Below are 20,208 nucleotides of genomic sequence, written 5' to 3' on the forward strand. Positions count from 1 at the left end.
TTAAGGTTAAAATCACCAGCTCTAAACTTAGCGAACCACTTACGTACGGTTCTTTCAGCTAAAGCGCCTTCTCCGTAAACAGAACATATCGAATTTGTTGCTTGTGAGGCATTTTTGCCTTTCCGGTAATAGAAAAGCATCAAGTGTCTAAAATGTTCTTTGTTTTCTTCCATCTTGAAAAGAGTACAAAACTGACACGAATCAATTTATCTGAAACAACTTTTTTCCTAAAGATGCGTTGAAATGTCACCTTTAAGCATATGTATATAAATCGTATGTTTTCAATAACATTGATATATTGAGACATGTTCCAACGCCATCTATTAAAAATCGGCACGAACTTTCCGGACGACCCAATATATTTGTCCTTCCAAGTATCATGGAAAAACATGAATATAAACTAGCAATTTGTAGATAATAAACAGCACTTTGCTTTTGCTTATATCTTACCGTTTCCTCGTTAATTTAATAAACACTTTCAACACGTAGCGCATGGTTTGAAACATGCAACAAATATTAGTGTGCGATATTGCAATACCCTATTAGAACCTATTTTAGCGTATTTACGATGACTTTCCCGGAGCCACCGCTGCGCAAACAAGGATCTGCGATCGCGGCGAATACCGCATGACAAACGGCAACCTTTCGAAAGAGAGAACGGCAAGGCTGCGTAATCTTTAAAGCGGGTCTACGGCGAGGCGCCTCGTTATACGTACGCCTGAGTGAATACGAAAATATTAATCAGCCGCCAGTCGCATATGCTAATTACGAGGGATTGCCGCGCGAATGACGAACGATCTTTCGCTACGATCGGAGAAGAGTACGTAATTATACGTGCATTGTCTTACGTGCGACTGTTCTTGAAGAAGAGATCAACGTTGACTGCCATGGAAGGAATGATAAGAAGAAGAATCGCCATGCTTTTTTATTTATAATAAAATAATGGAAAATAATTATATTGAAAAAGAGAAGCGTGCTATCGATGACAGACTTTGCTTCGCACGTGCTTCACGGCTCTTTATTGAGTGCGGCTCTCCGAACAATCATCTGCTGCACAATAAAAAGCAACTTCTACTCGCGATAATTTCGCCATTTTTTTAAATTTTTTACTAACAAAGAGAAGGAGCGAGAAAAATCGCGAGCATTGTGCAAATAGTTGAAATATCCGCGCGAATGATACAATCGTGCGAGAGAAGAAATATCCGACAGTTATTGCGTTCCTTAAAAGGAGATCGATGTAGTAACCCGAGTGTTTCTGCAAATCGATCGTAACTTTTTCGTAACTTCGTCGTATCTACACGAGACACGATCCATTCGACCATGTGCCATGTGCGGGTTGTTTTATTAAAATTGCATCGTGTGCACGCGGGTGAACTTGCTTAAACTCACCGCGAGCGTGGCAAATCGCGTGCCTGCTCCGTTGCGTCACTCTAGTAATAAAAATTATATGCAGCGCGGAGATAGATACGCTTCGTTACAATCGCACGTGAAAATAAGTAACGTGACGTTTTCCTGAGCTCTCGTCGGACGCAAGAATATTTCTGTAAGGCGACAAATAAAAATTGAAGGCTATTAGTAATCACTGCACAAGACGAAATAATTGGCAAAATATAAATTGAACAAGAAGTACTAGAGGAGAATCCCCTATTATGAGATATGCTCCTAATATGAGATACTGGAGTTTCTGCTAAACTAGTGAGTACCATCTGTTAATTCCACCATAAACTTATTACTCTTGGTGTAAAATATATTTAGTGAAAAATTCATTGTTCGTTATTGCGTTTAGCCTTTGCAAGAAAAGGTTTGTGAAATTGTGAACATGTCAAAGGAACTTAAGGTAAGTCTTTAAACCTTGTTTATTACATAATAAAGAAATGGTTGGCAATAAATTCAGTATGCAATGATAGAGTAGAATCGTAGTAGCAGGAAAATACGCGATTTGTTGAATTGCTTAATTGTAGAGGTTAGATTTCATGATCGCGGAACCGCTAGGCGCGTGGCTCGTATAATGAGATATTCAGGGTACTCTTAATATGAGATAATTATTGCTCGAATATGAAGAGTATGTAGTGTAATAAAAAGAAAGAAAATACTACGTTAAGGTTAAAGAAAAGTTAATACGAATTTATATTACGAATTTTTGTGTATTTAATTTTTATAGAATCTGACTATGGAGGTTAGAGATACGAGGAAGCGTTGACAGTGGAATCGTGAAGATTTGGCGAAGGCTGTGGCAGCAGTATTTTTATAAAAATATCTAATAAAGTTTTTTACTTGCAATACTGATGTATTTTGCACTTTTAACACCGATTTCTCAAGGTATCTTATATTAAGAGCACACTTTCTCGATCCTGCGTAAAGCTCTTTTTTCAAATTTTTTAATTTTCAGAAAAAATAATATTTAAATTAGATTTTTCATTTGACCAACCTAAAGCTTATTAAATTCTCTTCAAGAGAACGTATTACATTTTTAAATTCTGCCTATAGATTTCCTTACATTCGGCAAAATCGATATGGTATCTCATAATCGGGGACTTTCCTCTATATGTTTTTAGTGAAATTGATCGATGTGTTCTCTACGTTATGCAGTATGAGAAGCATTTACGTACTTTTTCAAAACTATGCTACTTTGCGTGATGAAATGATGAAAAAGGAAGATTGATATTTTTTATCAACTGTGGAAGTATTTAAACATGAAATTTATAGAATATATAGTACTTTGAAATGTTGGAGTCGTGATCAATTTCACACATTATAGAAAAATATCTTCATTGTACGATAAAGCACGTAAGGCTGATTTCTTACGAATGTGCAGATCTCGGCTTTTGCCGCAACGTCTTAATTCTTCATAAATTACAAGAGTTTGCTGGAAGCAATCTGTCGCGTCTGAAAACATAATCCTATGCCACCACGTCTCTTGTCCCGTTTCTTTTTCTTTACAATATGTTTCATAGACGTACACGAAATTTCGGGACCTTCGGCTCCGTCGCGTGACGTACGATTAGCAGAAGCAACGTGGGGCGATTTATCTCGCGGCACCGTATGGCCGATTAAATCTCCTCGACGATCGTGAAAACAGATTGGCTGACCCAGCACCAGAAACCGGTGGAATTAAGGCGATTCGTCGCCGGTGAAAGCCGGTTTGGATCGGTTAGAACCGTAATATACATTCGGTGTCGACGACTGTGAAGGCGTTCCTCTCGGGACTGCCTGTATATCCGTATAATCGCATGAGAGAGGGGAATCGTAAGATTCGAGCGAGGATTAGAAACGAGTACCTAATCTATGACGAGAATCACCGGCGACGGATGGGCTGCGAATCCCTGACGAATCCTCCCTACCAGAAGTGCACACGGCGCGAGTGAAATGATAAAATTTATCAGTTGGTCCTACCGCAGTACCTGCTCGGATGGAAGATGCATACCTTACCGCGAGATAAGAACGAGGAAAGCAACTGTGCGGCGGTTGTTCAATCCTCGCGACGATGTTCTCGTAGGACGGCGCGACGTGATGAAACGTGTAATTACCTTGACACATTTCCCCATGAAAACGCAAGGCACGGACGACGTCTAGATTTTTTTCTACGCGCCTGCACATGTTGCGAATTGTATGCGCTCTGTCAAAGTGACGAAAAACGAATTATTCCAACCCGTCTTCAGCGAGAGATGAGAGTCGTGTCGAGACGCGGCGGAGTTTAGCAACGGAGCCGACTCGCCAGCTCGCCCCGTTCTCTCCGGCGTCTTCGCTCACGTCTGTGAAATTTGCATCAGTCGTGAAACGAAATGGACCGTCGCGCGGAGATCGATACCCCCATTGGCGATACGTGGTTAAGAAACACCTAGAAATCTAACAGCTAGACATGTCTGTAGAGTCGAGACGCAATACTGCCTGAGAAGCGATCGTTCTGTCCGAGTACCCGAGATGGATTTTAATTACTCTCACCTTGTCATTATGCGTATCTGCGTATCGCAGATCAGGATTCGCCGGTGTCGTAATTATCGAGCGGGGTACCTCCGACAATGAGGAGCCGTGCGCCGTGAATTGTGTAAGCGCACAATGGCCGAGAAATGCATGTACGAGTAAACTTACAAACACTCGCCGCAAGGACGACTGACATCGCGATCGATCATTGCTTCTCGCTCGGCGTGGCGCAAACAGGTGATTACAAGGAATTACGAGGAGATCCTAGAATCTCCACGAGGTACAAATGATTAAATTAATCGTTGTGGCTGAAATCAGATCCCCGACAAATAAATGTGACCATCAAGCGGTCATTAGCAGCAGAAGTGGAATGGGAATACGTTTCAAGGTCGATAAGCGTTGCAACACGGCCATTCGATACGAGCGAAACGAGCGAATCGCAACCATCAAGATTGATCCTAGCACATCTTGCAACACGGCGAGGTTCCCTCGTTAATTTATAATAATTTTACCGATGTCCTGACTGCGCCACGTTAGACGGCCCGTTAGCGACTCTTAAGGGGGGAGCCTGCTTTAGAACGCTGAAAATAAGGTATATTTTACGAATTGTTTTTGGAGAAACTATACAGCGGATCATTATAAAACTTTGATGCATGTTTAAAGATAAAAAAAATTATTTTTTGATTTGAATATATCGCTTGTAGAGGTCGTCCTGGAGAAATCTTAGTGCAGCCGCTTCGCCGGCATTGCAAATTGCTGAGCATTCTCCTGCCTCCAAATTTCGTCTAAACTGAAAAATTGAAATATCTTCTCGTTATTTATGAATTCCCATCGTCGATGAACCAAAGAGAGAAGAAAAAAGTTGAAAAGTGCCAAAATGGTGGAGCTTAGAACACAAAAGTACGATTTTTAGGCAAAGGTTTTGAACTTTTTCATGCAAAAATAATTGTTTAACTTAATGTTTTTATGAATATTAAAGGTTCATCGACGATGGGAATTCATAAATAACAAGAAAATATTTCAATTTTTCAGTTTGGATGAAATTTGGAGGCAGGAGAATGCTCACCAATTTACAATGCCGGCTGCACTAAGATGCCTCCAGGACGACCTCTACAGGCGATATATTCAAATCAAAAAATAATTTTTTTTATCTTTAAACATGTACTAATAAATGCATCAAAGTTTTATAATGATCCGCTGTATAGTTTCTCCAAAAACAATTCGTAAAATTATACCTTATTTTCAACGTTCTAAAGCAGGCTCCCCCCTTAATGCCGTTGCGAGACGTTATCGTGGCGCGATCGCCTAGTTCGAGCCACGACGTCCGCTCGCTGATCGGGAACACAAACGGATGGAATTTTTTCACGCGGTGAAATCGTACGCAAGAGCGACGAGAGGAATGGGATGGGAAAAAAAATTCCACTCGCTTTGCACTTTCGAATCGCGGCGAGCAGACGCGCCGCGCGATCGGCTTTTAGTTAAAACCGAGCGCGAGTTATGCGGGCGTCCTTGCGAACAGCCTCAAAGCCACGTTGCACCGGCTGCATTCGCCATCGCCAGCAGCTCTATCCTGAAGCTCGAGGACTTGAATGATGCGTTCGGTCGGTTCAAATCGATCCGAAGCGCATTGCTCCCCGTCTCTTTCCCGCTGCGCTCGCGACGTCCTCGCCGGTGCGATAATTCGGCGCGAGCGGTATACGGTGCAATTTTTACGCTGGATTTGCGCACGAGCTAAGCAAGAAAAGTCACACTCTGCAAACGAGAAAGAAATTTCTTGCTATTACGTATACTTTCTTTTAAGTGAAATTCATCATCAGCGATGATCAGACACATGTGACGGAGCCGTTCTCCTTTCTATCCGGAGAGCTCCGTAGAGCGCAATCAGTCTTTCGATCATCAGCGTCCCATTTTCTCGTTTACGTAACATTCGCGTACAATCGAACGCGATTATATTTTGCAGCTCCGTGACAAAAGTAAATATGCATCCGCGTGTTTCCGATGTCGCATCGAACGATCCCTCGCGAACGCAACGGGCGATCGCGTGGACGAGTTGTTTCCGTGGAAGGAAAGGAACGCACGAGTTCCAAATCAAGCATGCACACTCGCGACGAAAAACCCGACTGGTTTCTGCGTCTAATTATTATTTTACCGACCGGCGACATCGCGAGAAACCGCAAGTTCTCATCTCGCGGGAAATAAAGGATGATCGGCGCAACGATGATCGATAATATGCTCTCCAATTACCCCTGACATTTGTGCAACTGAATGTCACATCGATCCTGGCAGTAACGCAGCGAATTACCGCGTTCGTGTCCTTTCAACCCGACATTTCGCACGTGCACTCCTCAAGCAGTGTAATTAATGCGAATTGTTTGCTTGACAATCAAATATAGTTAGCAATTAATTACGGTCATTATTATTCATCCTCAAGGTAGTGAAATTAATTTTCAAGGCTTTCTGCGTCGCGAGTGCGTTAACTTTTTCAAAGCCGATCGATGAAAGCAAAGACTGTTTTTCCTGGCGTGCAAGCAAGTCATGTGTAATTGTGCCACATGCTTTCATCAAGTAATTAGAAAACATAGACTATCTGGAATATTGAGAACGAAACGGTTTACGGTTTCTGCTGCAATTTCATCAAAACAGTAGACGTAATAAACTTTGATAATGACAGTCCAAGAAATTTTCTGTTCAAAGCATAAACTCCCGCCGAATGTGCAAAAATATATCCGAGACAAACAAGTTGTCATTGAATACATATCGATTACTGAATCCACGATAAGAGGAAACTACTTTGCGTATAATTAAGTATAATTAAGTTACAGTTAGGTTTTACGTTCGTTTTCGCAGTGTCATTAACGGGGCTCGGATGGCACGTACGGGGGTGTTTGTAGATTCGCTTGTCGTCGATGTAATCGATGCGAATGCATGACCGGTCGTGCCATGTCGTGACACGTGTCGCGACATGCATCATAATTAAACGGCGCTCACAAATGGCGATCAATCGACCACTCCTTCGTGACCACTGCTTCATGCACGACGGTGTATCTATTCTCGGACGGTGGTTTTTCCACCATTCGCGTATTCCATACGAAAATCTACGCGAAATCGCGGGGAGAGGAATGCTAAACACCCGGAGGAATGCCAACCAGGTATTGCACAATGCAAATAAAGGAAAGTGCGTGATATGTCACGCGCAGGTAATCAGGTGGACGACAAGAGTGATCGAGGAATCTCGAGAGAAAGAATAAAATGAAGCGTCCAAGTGATCATCGACTATTTGAAAATATCGAATTAATTAACCGTTCGTTGAGCTGACCTCAATTATGCAATGACAGAATGCAGTGCATGTTTGAGCTTATATCGATGCGCGTTCGTCAAAGTGTCACTGACACCGATTGCAACATCGATAATGCACGTCAATCGACGTTGTTGATCTAAAAGCTCCGGATATAATGCACATGCTATTTTACATACAATACATATAACTTCTTGTACTTATATATTAAAATAAAAATTGATTAATTTGTTTCGAGGTTTCTTCTTCCAGTTCTTTTATAATTAAAAATTAACTAGCGTATTGGTATCGTTAAAAACAGAAACGCGTCCATCGTCGTATCACAGTTCAGCCGGGCTCTTCCGTGTAATCGACGAGACTGCATTCGATGCGACGCATACGTACACCGCTGACTCAGCGTGGTTATCAGTAGATTATTAACGGCTACGTGCAGCACTCGAGAATCGTGGACACGGTATTATATGTGACCGTTGATTATCCATGAGCGTATGAGACGTTGGAGTCTCTCTGGAGCTTTAGCGAGAGCGATATCGAGACGTGCACATTTCTCTCATTGCATTTCTTTCGTTGCATTGATATAATGCTATTTAGGGAAATCGGAACATGATGAGACGAGCCTTGTATTACGTATGACTCCGCAATGATTTTCGCGTAAATTCTACAGTCACTGAAATATTATTAATTTAACAATTTAATTGTTCTGTATAAATTTCGAACGAATCGTCGACTAATCGGTGGTCAAGTTTAGGTCAAGGTACGGCAAAGCAGCCTGGCCGGCATTCAAATCTCTCTCACCGTTCCCTCCGCTTTTCTCCCTTCCTCTCTCGCTATCAGATACTGCGGCTCACCCGTAACGTGTCTTTACTACTGCCGGAGTGCATCCCGCGTAAAGATGCGACTCACAGCAGCCACAGCGAGCGTCACACGATTATGAAAGAAGAATCGGCGATTTCCGACAGCTGCGTGCACTATTCTTCAACGTAAAGAAGAGACAACGTGCGAAAATTTCCATAAACGCGACGGAGAAACAGAATTCGCCAGAGTGGTACACTTTCGCGACGTCTCTTTGAGAGTCTACAAACGTCCCGGGCAATCTGGTAAAGGCCGCGACGACAAATCGAGGCCACAAGGTGCAAGCGAGCGCGCACGAGAGAAGCTACCTGTGAAACTTGGCTATTTACGCAGGAGACACTTTGCGATTTGTCGGCTGGCTCACTTGTTCCCGAGACGCTCACAGATTGGCGTTCTTCCTGACGGAACGCTGTCCGCATTCGGCGATTGCCCAACGCGACATAATCGAGCACACGTTTCCGGGTCTCCGGGAAGCGAAGAGGAAGACGGTCCGCAATTAATGCGAGATCCTTAAAATTATCAACCTTGAATGGCGTCACATTACCTCAAACAAATCGCACGCGGACACGCACGGATCCCCTCCGAGTTCGTTGCGTATCTCCTTTTCGCAATAGCTTTCCGAATCGCTGGCATGAGACAATTTTTTAATACGTTTTAAAATGCGCACACGCAGAGAATAATAAGGCATTTCTATCGAGACACTTTTTTTTAATTTATGCATCAAGGACAAACAAAATTAATTCTGTTAAAAATGTCGTGTTGCGTTAAGAGATAGTATTGTCGATTTTTTGAATGTACACCCTCAGAAAGGATTTCTGATAACAAGACGAAAAATATTCTTGACTAATTTAATCGTATTACGAGTATAAAAAATATGAAAATAAAACAATTTTTAATTTAAACCAGTAATTTCGATTCTTCTCTCTCGAATTAAATAAGATTGTCTTACTGTCTTCAGACAAGAGTAACATGTACAAATTTATCCTTATATATTCTTGTATGTAGAATAATTTGATATTAGCGCCACTTTATAGTAGGCTTTGTCCATGTCGACGCGTCATTTTCTCACAGTCGCTCGTCGACTCGGCGCCGTCCTTTATTCGGATAAAACGGCCAATATTTATGTGTTGCAATCGAAAATCGGGAAAGTGTTTCTGTTATTTACAATGAATAAGTGCAATGTAAGTAAGTATATACAATATACTTACTTGAGAAATAAGATTCGAGATAAGACATTTCCATATCTTTTGCACTTATTCATTGTAAATAACAGAAACACTTTCCCGATTTTCGATTGCAACACAGAAATATTGGCCGTTTTGTGCAGATTCTACAAATTCTCTTAGAAGAATAGAATAAGATGTCTTTTAGATTTCACAATATTCTGAAATCAAGAATATTTTGAACTTGCTACAAATTTGTATCTAAATCCTTCTGAGAAAATGAATGAGATAGCACGAAGATTATTTAAATCTAGATTTTCGAATTTTCTATTCAAGATTAAAATATGCTTCTTTTGAATAATAAATATGATTGTCGCTATAGCGATCTTATTTTATGATGGATTAAAGAGTAATAGCATTAAGTCCAGAAATCTTTTCTGTGGGTGTAACAGAGAAGTGACTATACTGACCGAAAAATTTGCATATTGTGGTGTTGCATGTATTGCTTGTATATTACGATCCGCAATACAGATTACTGCAGGCGGGCTATAAAACGGGCTTTACGATCTGCATGGTCTTACGTTCATAATGTTCCTTCCGAAGACAGAGGAAATTAACAGGATATGCATCATACTCGATTTGCGATTCATACTCCGCAATTTAACCGGTGTCTCCTTACATAATGCCCAACCCAATGAAACAGTTCGCTAATGATTCTTAATAACAATAAACATGAAATCGTACGTCCGCGGAGCGATTAGAGATATCCGGTGGAGTCCTCTCTTTCGACCCTGCAAATTTTCTTCGTTCACGTTCACAATCGCACGTATCACGATCAAAGCATGAATACCTTTTACGGACGGATCAGATCGATCGATCGAACGGCATCGCGCATGTGTTATGCGACCCGCGAGAAAGATAAACTGGCCGTCTGTAACGGTAAGCGCAGCTCGCGGCGGTTCTCCGTTATCTATTATTGTCGATCGATGAAAAACGATCTGGACGGTTAAAGAATCCCGCCAGGATCGTTCTAATTGCCGCGGTCGCTCGTGCAACCAGAAAGCGGAATAATCGTGTCTGTCATAACGCACGTGGTAGCGAACGATGGCAGCTCTCATTATGCGCGCGATCACGTTCGCCGGACGCGCAAACCGCGACGCTTGACCGGTATTTAACATTGCGTAATACGCGGATACCAACGCGATCATCATGACGAAATCGGCAGCGTTAAAGTCATCCTTCTAATTCGTCAAAAAAGAGGAAGAGACGAGAGATTTTTTGCCGTGGCTCCGGTACTCGTGGCCTTCGAAGTCTCTCCGCGAGTGTCTTCCTCCAGCCAGCCAGGGTCAGAGACGACACCGATCCGATCCGCTCGGTACACACGGAGGCATAAGGTCCTTGCGAAAAGAAATGGCACCACCGAGATACGCGAGGATCTCTCGGCATGATGCCTGAGGAACGCGACGCATTCCGTCCAGGAATGCAAACGCACGTGGACGTATCGCGAAGGTCGGAATTTCGTCAATATTAATTACGGTGCGCGCCTTTTTCCTCGCTCCGACCTTGTAAATCCTCCGTGAATTCCTCACGTGTCTTCATCTCCAATTTTGATAAACGGTACATTTGTTCATGCCAATAAACACTCGTGTATCATCATGTCCGAATCGCGCAAGGATTACGCATAATTTGCACATGTATGAGACTCAGCTGCGTGCAAGCGTGTCAGAATGCGCGTGCACCTTCGTTCGCGTCAGCGCATTGTTCCGTTAAATTAGGCTAATGCCGATTACAAACGGCACACTATTGAATTTAACTTTCTCAACGTTCGCTCCTCCGGTGATTTCGATGCGCGGGAAACTGTGAAAGAGGTGACGTCGTGATCGAATTAATATCTAGAATACTTAGAGAAGTCCACATAAAAAAGAACACGTCGCACGAAATCGCACGAAATATCGGTGACCACACCCTCAGAAAGGATTTCTGATAACAAGACGAAAAATATTCTTGACTAATTTAATCGTATTACAAGTATAAAAAATATGAAAATAAAACAATTTTTTATTTAAATCAGTAATTTCCATTCTTCTCTCTCGAATTAAATAAGATTGTCTTACTGTCTCGAGACAAGAGTAACATATACAAATTTATGCTTATATATTCTTGTATGTAGAATAATTTGATATTAGCGCCACTTTATAGTAGGCTTTGTCCATGTCGACGCGTCATTTTCTCACAGTCGCTCGTCGACTCGGCGCCGTCCTTTATTCGGATAAAACGGCCAATATTTATGTGTTGCAATCGAAAATCGGGAAAGTGTTTCTGTTATTTACAATGAATAAGTGCAATGTAAGTAAGTATATACAATATACTTACTTGAGAAATAAGATTCGAGATAAGACATTTCCATATCTTTTGCACTTATTCATTGTAAATAACAGAAACACTTTCCCGATTTTCGATTGCAACACAGAAATATTGGCCGTTTTGTGCAGATTCTACAAATTCTCTTAGAAGAATAGAATAAGATGTCTTTTAGATCTCACAATATTGTGAAATCAAGAATATTTTGAACTTGCTACAAATTTGTATCTAAATCCTTCTGAGAAAATGAATGAGATAGCACCAAGATTATTTGAATCTAGATTTTCGAATTTTCTATTGAAGATTAAAATATGCTTCTTTTGAATAATAAATATGATTGTCGCTATAGCGATCTTATTTTATGATAGATTAAAGAGTAATAGCATTAAGTCCAGAAATCTTTTCTGTGGGTGCAAGCGCGTTCGGTCCCGCGGAATAATTCGCGAGAAAATCGAACGTTACAGCTCCGTGTAATTTTCAAGCGCGCGGATCGTAATTAAGTATTCGCATCATGCTAATGCACGACGTGTCCGCGTCTCCGAACGAACACGATGTGGAACACGCGGCAACACGCAACACATCCCGCTCACTTCCTACGAAAGAAATTAATTTTCATAACCGCGTTTTCAATTTAATATCGCTATATCTGTGCCAGCGATCGCGCCGCTAAATATAGCGATCATATTTATGCGCGCTGTACTCTCATATTTATATTATCCCGCGTGTTACCAAGATTAGATCGAGCACTCTCCCGATCTCTTAATCAAATGGCATTTCAGATTAGAATAGCCGGAATTAATCCGCGCAGAAATGAAAAGGGTAGCCGTTCCACAATGTTCTCGAAAAACGATCCGACGAGCAAAAACCTGACACGAATAGTTGCGCACACAGAACTTGCGACTCCCCCCGCGCGAGATAATTCAGAATGACGATATCATTGGTGACTCGCGCGCGCGCGATTTTATGCGACTCCCACATACACGTACGCGCTGAACAATCCTATCGATGATCGCTATCGGCGTCAATATACTCGTATGTTTCGTCCGTTCTCCGAGGCTTTATTGCATCTGCATACAGTCGCGTTACACTGACTGAGGCACGAGACAAACGCACGCACGTGGCCGCGTGCACGGCGGATACTATATTCACCACCAGGTTTAGAAAGTCCGCGAAACGATCGGCTCGTGAATGTTACAACCGTTTCACAACGAATCCACCGGGTAAGGTGTGCCTGCATCGACGTGCGGTCCTCACGCGGATGCGTGAGCATAATAGGTCAAAGATCTCAATCATCGGGAATCCTTGACCTATTGAACGTACCAGCTGCTGGTCCAGCTCGAATTTCGTCCCGCAGCGGGATAACTGTCGTTATTAGCACTTGTACGAGAAATGCGCAACACTAACTGTAAACGTAATAACCGTTACGGGATTTGCGTGCCGCCTACGCTATATACAAAGAGCGTGTATGTGCCTAAAATATCGGGTCCCGATTAGCATCTCGCGGTATCGACGGGCGCAACTAACGTTACTTTCCTTCCGCGAGTCGTTCAAGTTTGAAATCGATAACCCGACTTATCATATTTATTTTAAACTGAATTCGCAATTCATGCAGATTTGCTAATTTGCATCCCGGATTCACGAGCACGAGGAGTGAGTTTTGATATCCGTTTCGATATCGTTCCGACGATGCATATAAGGGCGGTCTCTCGCATTTTCAGCGAGCTCGCACGGCATGTCAAGTAAACCGGAAAACGTAATGTTATCTCTGTCCCTTAACCACGATGTCTTTAAGAGCGCACGGCGCAATTTTATGTCGTTCTTGACGACCATAAATGTCTTAACGATTCTCCGGCTTCCTCGCGCCTTTTGTACACCCACAGAAAAGATTTCTGGACTTAATGCTATTACTCTTTAATCCATTATAAAATAAGATCGCTATAGCGACAATCATATTTATTATTGAAAAGAAGCATATTTTAATCTTGAATAGAAAATTCGAAAATCTAGATTCAAATAATCTTCGTGCTATCTCATTCATTTTCTCAGAAGGATTTAGATACAAATTTGTAGCAAGTTCAAAATATTCTTGATTTCACAATATTGTGAGATCTAAAAGACATCTTATTCTATTCTTCTAAGAGAATTTGTAGAATCTGCACAAAACGGCCAATATTTCTGTGTTGCAATCGAAAATCGGGAAAGTGTTTCTGTTATTTACAATGAATAAGTGCAAAAGATATGGAAATGTCTTATCTCGAATCTTATTTCTCAAGTAAGTATATTGTATGTACTTACTTACATTGCACTTATTCATTGTAAATAACAGAAACACTTTCCCGATTTTCGATTGCAACACATAAATATTGGCCGTTTTATCCGAATAAAGGACGGCGCCGAGTCGACGAGCGACTGTGAGAAAATGACGCGTCGACATGGACAAAGCCTACTATAAAGTGGCGCTAATATCAAATTATTCTACATACAAGAATATATAAGGATAAATTTGTACATGTTACTCTTGTCTGAAGACAGTAAGACAATCTTATTTAATTCGAGAGAGAAGAATGGAAATTACTGATTTAAATTAAAAATTGTTTTATTTTCATATTTTTTATACTTGTAATACGATTAAATTAGTCAAGAATATTTTTCGTCTTGTTATCAGAAATCTTTTCTGAGGGTGTACGTACCCCATTAAAGATTTCATTACACGCTCTTCGTAATGCCTCGCGCGTATGAAAGAAAAGGAGAGACGATGAAGAGATGAAGAGAACGAGAAAACTTGTTCGGACCGCACGCGATAGTTGGTTCACGCCGAAAGGAAGATGAATCCTTTTCTTATTATTCAGCGTCAGCGAACGCATCGTATATCGCTCTTCACGTCTTGGATGATTATAAAGAACGCGCGTTCGAAAACAGGAAGACCAACACACACGTAGCATGTACATACGTGTGTGCGATTCTGAATTCTGACATTCTGAAAGATCGCCGAGTATTACGCGATCATTACGATTGATCTCGTAACTCCATTCTCTCTCTCTCATTATATTAACACGCGCAACACATAGTCTTACCATGCGGCTTCGGAAATGTTACGTTGCTTCTTATCGCGGCTTTAATTAACCATTATGCAGCCAAATCATCGCTCGGTATCGTGCAGACACGGCCGCAACCGTGCAACACAAATAAAAGCAGTTAGTCACGTAAGGTGCGTTTGTAAATGGTCTTCCTATTTCGATATTGCTACGCGGGCAAATCGGACTTGCAATTGTGAATTCAAATTGTGGAATAAATAGGGATCCGTGCGATCATCTACAAGTCACGTGCAACACGCACGATACATCGAGTGAAAGCATTTACGAACGCGATGAATATGCATTACGGCGCGAAAACTATTCATTATTTTTTCCTTTTTTTAATCTGTTTTTCTATTGAACATGTACGCGTACAATTATTCTCCCTGAGAGATGTATTGCGTTATCGATATAAAGTGAAAAAGGAGTTTATCCATGCGTTATCGAAAGTCTATCTATATCATGTTTCGTAGTATCGAATACGTGCTATATATCGGAGCAATCGTAACTCCACAACACTGGAACGAAGCACATTCAGTATCGCGAATGCTGGTTGCAACGAGCCTGCATAACAATGCATACACTGAACACAAGACATAAAACTGCACGCCTACGAATCCTTTATTAAATAGATTATTTTTTAACTATGCAATGCCCAATTTTTTATTTCAGACGCATATTATTTATTAAATATTTTTTTAACTCGTAAAGAAATGAGACAATCTCATTTCCTTCTTGATTCATTCTTGTAAAATATATTTTATTATTTTATTGTGCTTAAATAAGTTAAATTTAATTACATCTTTTCTAGTTTTCCGAATATTCGAACTGTTGCCACGCAATTATCTTATTTGCTTTATATTTCCTACCAGCAAAACTAAAAGAGTGTAAGCAGGTCCGCACAGGAGCAACCTCTTTTACTTATCTCGAGTCTCGCGAGTATTCAATCTTAATTTTCCGGCACATTTCGATGTGCAAAAGAACAGGATCGTCGCGTTGCGCGATTCGGTTTCAGCGCGGAACGTTTTAAAAACCCGCAACCCGATCTTGCATTTTCTTGCAGCGACCTAATAAGTACATAATTAATAACGAACACGCGTTATCCACATGTTATTCTCGTTCTCGATCGTGGTGTTTCGACCCCCACTTTGGCATCTTTACTTTCTAAACGCACGGTAAGAATTATCTCTCGTCCGGCTAAAACGCGACTCGTTGATGGCGATCACGCGCGCGTGGCGCGCGATGATGCGATCGAACGAAAGGAATCGTTCGCCACTGATGAAAAGTCACTCCTTTCGTTAGGAATCCCTTGGAGAAGCCTTCCGTTATTAATACTCACGTCTTAGCCGATCGATCGTTCGGATCGATGACGATCTCGCGTTCCCCTTCGTCTCGGTGGACTGAGAGACAGGTGGTTGGTTCTCGCGGCCGTTCCGTCGACGCAGAGACGAGGGCGGCAACCCCTACGTTGACAGTCGTGACTGGACAGCGCGTTCACGTCGGACAAACCGATCTCCTAGACGATCCTCGATCGATCGAACTCTGCGTGCACTTTGGTGCTTTTTCGGTGGTACCGGTTCACGTGCGTGAGTGCTTGCGCGCTTGCGTATGTGGAAAGCAGGGTCGCGAGGGGATCGCGCGTGGAGTGTGTTCGCGATCACGCTGCAGGTTGAAAATCTGCCTCTGGAGAACGCGTCCGAACGGTTCGGGGGTTCGGGGACAACTGAACCTGCCCGAGTGACGGCGGACTTTGGAATCGGTGAGCGGTTCGCCGACTCTCTCGGCTCCGACGCGAGTTCGCTCGCGAAGTCGCGGTCGTCGTTTTCTCTCTGTACACGGCACACGGTGCGCCTCCGCTTGTTCCACCGCCTCCTCTCCTTTTTCCTCCTTTTCCACCTTCCCCACCTCCATGAGGCTATCTCTCTCTCTCTCTTTTGCTGTCAGTGTCGCCTCCGCATGTGCGCCTCCTCTGTGTCACTGGCCGTGCCATGTCGCCGCTGCAGGTAAGCCCGGGACACGCATGCACGCACACGCGCACGTGCGCGTTAAGCGTTAATTTTAATCGAGCGGGATCGAATTCGTGGCGCCGCGAATCGCGTGCACCCCTTCGGTGCTCGTCCCGTTATAGCTTCCCTTGCCAGCTGTTCATCCTCAAGCCCACCCTCGCCTCTTGCTTCTGTCGAATACTTGCTTCAAATGCGAATAACGCGAATTTGTAACGGGCCAATTTGTTAAACACTGCGCATTACATGTCAATTAGATAAGAGATGAAGATTCTCACGATCAGACGCTCGACTGACGTAACATGTGAATCTGCGAGTAAATTTTGCCACCATGAATGTACTGTGAGTCTGTCTTCGGGAACGTCATTACACGAAGCACCAGGCGGAAAATGACAAGCCGCAAGAGGCGAACGCGACTGGACTTTATTATATTGAACTGCTTGTACGTAAACGCAGCGGTGTTTGCGCGAATTTTCCCACGACAATGAAAAGCGCACCCTCAGAAAAGATTTCTGATAACAAGACGAAAAATATTCTTGACTAATTTAATCGTATTACAAGTATAAAAAATATGAAAATAAAACAATTTTTAATTTAAATCAGTAATTTCGATTCTTCTCTCTCGAATTAAATAACATTGTCTTACTGTCTTCAGACAAGAGTAACATGTACAAATTTATCCTTATATATTCTTGTATGTAGAATAATTTGATATTAGCGCCACTTTATAGTGGGCTTTGTCGATGTCGACGCGTCATTTTCTCACAATCGCTCGTCGACTCGGCGCCGTCCTTTATTCGGATAAAACGGCCAATATTTATGTGTTGCAATCGAAAATCGGGAAAGTGTTTCTGTTATTTACAATGAATAAGTGCAATGTAAGTAAGTATATACAATATACTTACTTGAGAAATAAGATTCGAGATAAGACATTTCCATATCTATTGCACTTATTCATTGTAAATAACAGAAACACTTTCCCGATTTTCGATTGCAACACAGAAATATTGGCCGTTTTGTGCAGATTCTACAAATTCTCTTAGAAGAATAGAATAAGATGTCTTTTAGATCTCACAATATTGTGAAATCAAGAATATTTTGAACTTGCTACAAATTTGTATCTAAATCCTTCTGAGAAAATGAATGAGATAGCACGAAGATTATTTAAATCTAGATTTTCGAATTTTCTATTCAAGATTAAAATATGCTTCTTTTGAATAATAAATATGATTGTCGCTATAGCGATCTTATTTTATGATAGATTAAAGAGTAATAGCATTAAGTCCAGAAATCTTTTCTGTGGGTGCGATGAGCTTCTATTAATAATGATAATTAGCTGCACTTTCACGAAGAGAAGAACGAGAGTTCTGCACAATAATTGGCTTGATTGCGTTTCGCGTGTCACTGGGTCACTGTTTTCCGGCGATGGAGAATTCTTCCCTGAGCACGATTACTTTCGACAAAGCAACCATCCATCAGGAAAGACTGTTTGAATGTCAAGAATGAATAATTAAGATCATCAAGCCACGCTATTAAGATACTTAGTTAGTTTTAGCAAATCATATGTATTATCACGTTGCGTGATCTCTACAAAAAAAATATAACAATGAGTAGGAAGACACTCCGGCAATTAAAACGCTTTAGATGCTCTCGCGATAATACGCTTAAAATACAAATTAGAATATATTAAAGGAATACGTGATGCATATCTTTAAAAACTGTTCGTGATTTACGTAAGGTAAGATTTAGAGACATCCTGACACAAACATCCAAAATGCTTGAGATAATGTTACTAGAACACTTGTAAGACGATGAAGAAACACTCCGAAATGATAAACGACTTCGTCACGAGGATCAAGAGATCAAAAATTGATGAAATTAAATTAATGACGTACCAATTTCTTCAGAACACTTCGTTTATAACTTTTCGTTGATAATTCTTGAAGAAATTAAAGATCACTGATCTCTAATGCACTGCGTGACAGCACTGCGACTCGTTTCTTAGTTGTGCACCGCCCGCGAAGAAGAGAGTTTTCCCGTTATTAGTGATGCTAGGATACACGGGCGCGTCTCAGAAATCGTTGGTGCAGCGTGCATCGCGGTCGCGTTAATACTCAGAGAATCCTGTCACTTGCGACAGTATTTAAAGAGAACTCATTACCGCGTGACATCATACCTAGACCTAAGACAATCGAGCAATGGTGATAGCATCTCATTCCCTCTACTTTTCGGGGGTGTATGAGACAAGATTACTAAGTGTTAATGTCGTGTCGTAAAATGATAATCATTTCTGTGGAAATCACGAGCAAGCCACGTTTTACTAAAACTGAGACGCGTGAGCAAAATGAGAAGACAGATTTTGTCCATTAACATCATTGTACGATTATTATGAGTCCGTGCCTGTGTGAGAAAAATACGTTTATATATTAAAGAGATAAGAGGAATTGGAATCGAATCTATCGAATGCTAACACCGTGAAAATAAGGAAAATTACGCGCGACATTCTCTCTATAATTCATAATTAAATTCTTTGTCGGCCGTAAATTGTGGTAAAAGATGTATCATTATATCTTTATAATTGTGTGATGCAATCTTTCGGACATGATGTTAATATGCATTTTGAGACGACGTGTTTGATAGCTGCTTAATTCTATGTCGTTACTCATTATTCTCTAGTAGTTTCGTAACATTTCTCTAAACATAGCAATCCGCTGTCAGTCGGACGTGTTCATTAACTCTTGCTGGCACATGCGGTTATTATTCAATTACGTCTACAGACTTTTATAGAATCGAGCTTTCTCAATCCGATCAAACAGGAATTGTATCAATGAAATAAATCAGAAAAGATGTATTTCCGAAAAATAATTTCGTAATAAACCAATTTGCGACTTCATAGATCCATCGAATATTGTCGATTTCTTTCCACAATAGTCTCGACAATAATCGATATTGATTGCGGTTGCGGTTGAAGACAAGGTGAAAGAGCCATTTATTTCAGATGCCGACTACGTACGCGCGCTTCTCCTTGATCGTCTTTCTTTGTCTCTTTTGATAGTCATTACCGTGGTGTCGTAACAAGAAAGGCTATTGCTTTTTAAACCCGTCCTTTGATTCTAACAGATTTAATGCAACCGCGTGATTGCATATGTTCGTTATTCTCCGTTTTTTCCTAGATTGTCTGATAATGAAACAGAAAGATTTGAGACAATAAAATAAATAAAGAAAAGAATTAATTTTATTAATGATTATGATATCCGTAACGATTTGCCTCATAATGCGTTATCACAAACGACAGTGGTATCCATTAAATCAGCGTTAACTGAAGACTTTCACCGAACGAGACTGAAACGGAATAAAGTATTCTCTCGCGGTTCTATTTGCAACGCGATCGAGCGAACAATACTTTCTCCGCAATATTTTTCAAGCCGTTCGTCCAGGAAATAAATAATGAGGTTTTTGGAGATTGACGTCTACGTATCTGCTTACTTGCACATCTCATTTCATGATCGTTATCACCGTGCGATATTGACGAAGCGTGT

The 20,208-nt window shown here is 41.3% G+C and overlaps 1 protein-coding gene across 1 annotated transcript in view; it reads right to left on the minus strand.

The window, feature by feature from the left end:
* The window catches only part of LOC105279003 (UNC93-like protein), a 55,882-nt gene extending 38,727 nt beyond the window's left edge, over positions 1-17,155 (minus strand). The window contains exon 1 of the mRNA XM_011338486.3: positions 16,006-17,155. The gene's annotated coding sequence lies outside the window, so the exon portion shown is untranslated. The remainder of the gene's footprint in view (positions 1-16,005) is intronic.
* Positions 17,156-20,208: the final 3,053 nt, after the last annotated feature.

Source organism: Ooceraea biroi, chromosome 9, assembly GCF_003672135.1.
Source record: "Ooceraea biroi isolate clonal line C1 chromosome 9, Obir_v5.4, whole genome shotgun sequence".
In the NCBI taxonomy this organism is placed as follows: Eukaryota; Metazoa; Arthropoda; class Insecta; order Hymenoptera; family Formicidae; genus Ooceraea; species Ooceraea biroi.